Source organism: Salmo trutta, chromosome 8, assembly GCF_901001165.1.
Source record: "Salmo trutta chromosome 8, fSalTru1.1, whole genome shotgun sequence".
Classification (NCBI taxonomy): domain Eukaryota; kingdom Metazoa; phylum Chordata; class Actinopteri; order Salmoniformes; family Salmonidae; genus Salmo; species Salmo trutta.
In genome coordinates, this window is record NC_042964.1 from 51129621 (window position 1) to 51135921 (window position 6301).

Below are 6301 nucleotides of genomic sequence, written 5' to 3' on the forward strand. Positions count from 1 at the left end.
CAGTATTTTCTCAGCAAACAGTACTAAGTGGTGTTCAGTAGCTGTGTTGTGGTGATAAAGTACTAAGTGGTGTTCAGTAGCTGTGTTGTGGTGATAAAGTACTAAGTGGTGTTCAGTAGCTGTGTTGTGGTGATAAAGTACTAAGTGGTGTTCAGTAGCTGTGTTGTGGTGATAAAGTACTAAGTTGTGTTCAGTAGCTGGGCTGCTGCTGTTGTGATGATAAACCAGTAAATGTGAATGGGATGTGACATGAGGTCTAACTGGTGGTCCCAATGGGCTCTGGGTTGTTAGACAATGGGCTCTGGGTTGTTAGACAATGGGCTCTGGGTTGTTAGACAATGGGCTCTGGGTTGTTGTTAGAGCATGGGCTCTGGGTTGTTGTTAGAGCATGGGCTCTGGGTTGTTGTTAGAGCATGGGCTCTGGGTTGTTGTTAGAGCATGGGCTCTGGGTTGTTGTTAGAGCATGGGCTCTGGGTTGTTGTTAGAGCATGGGCTCTGAGTTGTTGTTAGAGCATGGGCTCTGAGTTGTTGTTAGAGCATGGGCTCTGAGTTGTTGTTAGAGCATGGGCTCTGAGTTGTTGTTAGAGCATGGGCTCTGAGTTGTTGTTAGAGCATGGGCTCTGAGTTGTTGTTAGAGCATGGGCTCTGAGTTGTTGTTAGAGCATGGGCTCTGAGTTGTTGTTAGAGCATGGGCTCTGGGCTGTTAAGACTCTGGGCTGTTAAGACTGTGGGCTCTGGGCTGTTAAGACTGTGGGCTGTTAAGACTCTGGGTTGTTAAGACTGTGGGCTCTGGGCTGTTAAGACTGTGGGCTGTTAAGACTCTGGGTTGTTAAGACAGTGGGCTCTGGGCTGTTAAGACAGTGGGCTCTGGGCTGTTAAGACTCTGGGCTGTTAAGACTCTGGGCTGTTAAGACTCTGGGCTGTTAAGACTGTGGGCTCTGAACTGGTGTTTGTAACACCCGAGTTTATTGTCATGGGACACATGCAGTATATAGTACAGTACATGTATACACAGTGTGTTAAACTGTAAAACACTTTGGATGAAAGCATCTGATAAATAACAATACAGTATGTTAAAGGTCAGGACAATAGTTTTTCCTTGTCAGGTCATGCAGTCAGGAAAACCTCCAGGACCTAAGTATGTTACCTTATCACTGATGTCTCATCTCTTATCCCCTCCAGGACCCCATCCCTGAGAAAGTTTCCCCCTCTACGGGCCCTGCGGCCGGGGGAACAGTCATCACCATCTCTGGGAAACACCTGGATACGGCAAACAAGGATGATGTCATTGTCACCGTGGGTGGAACGCCCTGTAAAGTGTAAGGATGATCACACTTGAGTCTTCCAACCCCTGCAGTTTGCTGTCTGGACAGGTTGCCTAAGTCATGTCCTATTCAATTGTTCTCTCAAGGCTGACCTCTAAAATATATTAGCCATAGGGTAATTGTGTTTGACTTGTTGTTCTTTTGAGATTACCATCTCTCCCCTCAACACTACAACCCCTGTTTGACCTGTCCCATAATGCTCTCTGTCCCTGTTTCTCCCGCAGGTTGTCGTTTGGCAGTGAGATCACCTGTGAGACAGGTGTATACAAGGGACAAAAGGTTCCATCGGAGACCCTGAGTGTCTCAATGAGATATGGGAAGAGCACCACCAAGGACGTCCCTGGCTCCTTCCAGTACTCTGAGAACCCCAAACTCACTGACTACAGCCCCAAGAACAGCTTCGTGTGGTGAGTAGAATCCAGGAACAATGTTCCAGAGAGTGTTGAAATCAAAGCACCTCTTTTTCTTTAAGCGATGGTTGGGTTGAATGCAAATCAGTTTGAAGCGGATAATGAAATGACAGTTTCTTATTGGACACATTCAGGTAGTGTCTCCCTCTTTCAAAACATTTCAAAAGGTTTCTCCTGTTTTGTGCTTCCTAACAAGACCCTGATATATGGTGTCGTCGTCTAGTGTTTCAGTGGAGGCAGGAGCATTACATTTGTCATTTAGCAGATGTTCTTATCCAGAGCCACATAGTTAGTGCAGTCATCTTAAGATGGCTAGGTGGGACAACCACATATCAGTCATAGTACTGGAAGTACATGTTTCCTCTGTCTATACCTTCACAGTCCAAGCTAGTAAGAGAGAAAAGAGTCAAGGCGAGTGTTGGTTCACAAAATATGTTTTCAGAAGACGGGCAGGGACTCTGCTGTCCTAGCTTCAGGAGGAAGACGGGCAGGTACTCTGTTGTCCTAGCTTCAGGAGGAAGGCGGGCAGGGACTCTGTTGTCCTAGCTTCAGGAGGAAGACGGGCAGGTACTCTGTTGTTCTAGCTTCAGGAGGAAGACGGGCAGGTACTCTGATGTTCTAGCTTCAGGAGGAAGACGGGCAGGTACTCTGTTGTTCTGGCAACAGGAGGAAGACGGGCAGGTACTCTGTTGCCCTAGCTTCAGGAGGAAGACGGGCAGGGACTCTGTTGTTCTAGCTTCAGGAGGAAGCTGGTTCCATCATTGGGGTGCCAGGACAGAGTAGAGCTTGGACTGGGCTGAGCGGGAGCTGCCCTCCCATAGGGGTGGGAGAGCCAAGAGACCTGAGGTGGCAGAATGGAGTGTTGGGATGTAGGGTTTGAACATAGCCTGAAGGTAGGGAGGGACAGTTCCTCTTGCTGTTCCGTAGGTAAGTATCATGGCATTATAGTGGATTCAAGCTTTGACTGGAAGCCAGTGGAGTGTGCGGAGGAGCAGGGACATGGGAAAAGTTAGGAAGGTTGAACATCATGGGGGCTGCAGCGTTCTGCTGAGTTGCACAGGTTTGATGACACAAGCAGGGAGCCCAGCCAACAGAGAGTTGCAGTAGAGTTGTGTTTTATTGAGAGCTGACGTGTGTGTTGTCTGGTGTTTCAGTGGAGGCAGGAGGATCGTGTGTGTGGGCAGTGGTTTTGACCTCGTCCAGAGAGCCTCCATGAAGGTGCTGCCCTCTGCTGATGACTTCTCTCAGTCCCCTCCCATTGAGGTTAGTGCACACTGCTCACTACTTATACAATATGTTATCATTCTAGAGTCCACTCCTATTATACACTACACTACATGTTATCATTCTAGAGTCCACTACTATTATACACTACATGTTATCATTCTAGAGTCCACTCCTATTATACACTACACCTAATGTTATCATTCTAGAGACCACTCCTATTATACACTACATGTTATCATTCTAGAGTCCACTCCTATTATACACTACACCTAATGTTATCATTCTAGAGACCACTCCTATTATACAATACATGTTATCATTCTAGAGTCCACTCCTATTATACACTACACCTAATGTTATCATTCGAGAGACCACTCCTATTATACACTACACCTAATGTTATCATTCTAGAGTCCACTCCTATTATACACTACATGTTATCATTCTAGAGTCCACTCCTATTATACACTACACCTAATGTTATCATTCTAGAGACCACTCGTATTATACACTACACCTAATGTTATCATTCTAGAGACCACTCCTATTATACACTACATGTTATCATTCTAATGTCCACTCCTATTATACAATACACTACATGTTATCATTCTAGAGTACACTAATATTATACAATACACCACATGTTATCATTCTAGAGTCCACTCCTATTATACAATACAATACATGTTATCATTCTAGAGTCCACTAATATTATACAATACACACTACTCACACAATACACCTAATGTTATCAATACACATTTACATTTCTTTACATTTTAGTCATTTAGCAGACGCTCTTATCCAGAGAGACTTACAGTAGTGAATGCATACATTTCATACATTTTTTAAAAATTGTATTTTATTTATTTATTATATTTTTATTTAATTTTTATTTATTTTCGTACTGGTCCCCCGTGGGAATCGAACCCAAAACCCTGGCGTTGCAAACACCATGCTCTACCAACTGAGCCACACGGGACCTACACACTACTCACACAATACACTACATGTTATCATTCTAGAGTCCACTACTATTATACAATAAAATACATGTTATCGTTCTAGAGTCCACTACTATTATACAATAAAATACATGTTATCGTTCTAGAGTCCACTACTATTATACATGTTATCATTCTAGAGTCCACTACTATTATACAATACACTACATGTTATCATTCTAGAGTCCACTACTATTATACACTACACCACATGTTATCATTCTAGAGTCCACTACTATTATACAATACACCACATGTTATCATTCTAGAGTCCACTACTATTATACAATACATGTTATCATTCTAGAGTCCACTCCTATTATACAATACACTACATGTTATCATTCTAGAGTCCACTACTATTATACAATACACTACATGTTATCATTCTAGAGTCCACTACTATTATACACTACATGTTATCATTCTAGAGTCCACTACTATTATACACTACATGTTATCATTCTAGAGTCCACTACTATTATACAATACATGTTATCATTCTAGAGTCCACTCCTATTATACAATACACTACATGTTATCATTCTAGAGTCCACTACTATTATACAATACACTACATGTTATCATTCTAGAGTCCACTACTATTATACACTACATGTTATCATTCTAGAGTCCACTACTATTATACAATACACTATATGTTATCATTCTAGAGTCCACTACTATTATACAATACACTACATGTTATCATTCTAGAGTCCACTACTATTATACACTACAACTAATGTTATCATTCTAGAGTCCACTCTTATTATACACTACATGTTATCGTTCTAGAGTCCACTCCTATTATACACTACACTATGTTATCATTCTAGAGTCCACTACTATTATACACTACATGTTATCGTTCTAGAGTCCACTACTATTATACACTACATGTTATCGTTCTAGAGTCCACTACTATTATACACTACATGTTATCGTTCTAAAGTCCACTACTATTATACACTACATGTTATCGTTCTAAAGTCCACTACTATTATACACTACATGTTATCATTCTAGAGTCCACTCCTATTATACACTACATGTTATCATTCTAGAGTCCACTCCTATTATACACTACATGTTATCGTTCTAGAGTCCACTACTATTATACACTACATGTTATCGTTCTAGAGTCCACTACTATTATACACTACATGTTATCATTCTAGAGTCCACTCCTATTATACACTACTACAGTCCAGGTTAGTAGACCATTCCACAAGTTGTCTGTTTCCTGCCAGTAGTGTATTCGAATCTCTCTAGTGTACAGTACTGTTGCTGCGGTATTATCCATGGCAGGTAGCTAGTATGTCCTAGTGTACAGTACTGTTGCTGTGGTATTATCCATGGCAGGTAGCTAGCATGTCCTAGTGTACAGTACTGTTGCTGTGGTATTATTCATGGCAGGTAGCTAGCATGTCCTAGTGTACAGTACTGTTGCTGCGGTATTATCCATGGCACGTAGCTAGCATGTCCTACTGTACAGTACTGTTGCTGTGGTATTATCCATGGCAGGTAGCTAGCATGTCCTAGTGTACAGTACTGTTGCTGTGGTATTATTCATGGCAGGTAGCTAGCATGTCCTAGTGTACAGTACTGTTGCTGTGGTATTATCCATGGCAGGTAGCTAGCATGTCCTAGTGTACAGTACTGTTGCTGTGGTATTAACCATGGCAGGTAGCTAGTATGTCCTAGTGTACAGTACTGTTGCTGTGGTATTATCCATGGCAGGTAGCTAGCATGTCCTAGTGTACAGTACTGTTGCTGTGGTATTATCCATGGCAGGTAGCTAGCATGTCCTAGTGTACAGTACTGTTGCTGTGGTATTTTCCATGGCAGGTAGCTAGCATGTCCTAGTGTACAGTACTGTTGCTGTGGTATTATCCATGGCAGGTAGGTAACATGTCCTAGTGTACAGTACTGTTGCTGTGGTATTATCCATGGCAGGTAGCTAGCATGTCCTAGTGTACAGTACTGTTGCTGTGGTGTTATCCATGGCAGGTAGCTAGTATGTCAACAGTGACTCAGTGAGTTTTATGTTTTTGTCTGTGACTACAGACTTCTCTGTGAGACTAAACACAGACTCCTGCAAGGAATGAAATTCAATGAAATATTTTAATCTCTCTCCTCTCTTCTCTCTCTTCTCCTCTCTCTTTTCTCTCTCTCTCTGCCCCCTTCTCCTTCCCACCCTCTCCAGTTTATCCAGTATGCCGTACATAAGAACGACACTGTGCTGCTGTTTGACAGTCCAGCGGTGAACAGGTCCTCTGAGACCCAGTCCTTTAGGACCATCCTCCAGCTAGACAAAGTGGTAGAGGAA

At 42.5% G+C, this 6301-nt stretch overlaps 1 pseudogene; it reads left to right on the top strand.

Moving 5' to 3' along the window:
- Positions 1-6301, top strand: part of LOC115199183 (plexin-B2-like) — a 213584-nt pseudogene that overhangs the window by 182904 nt on the left and 24379 nt on the right.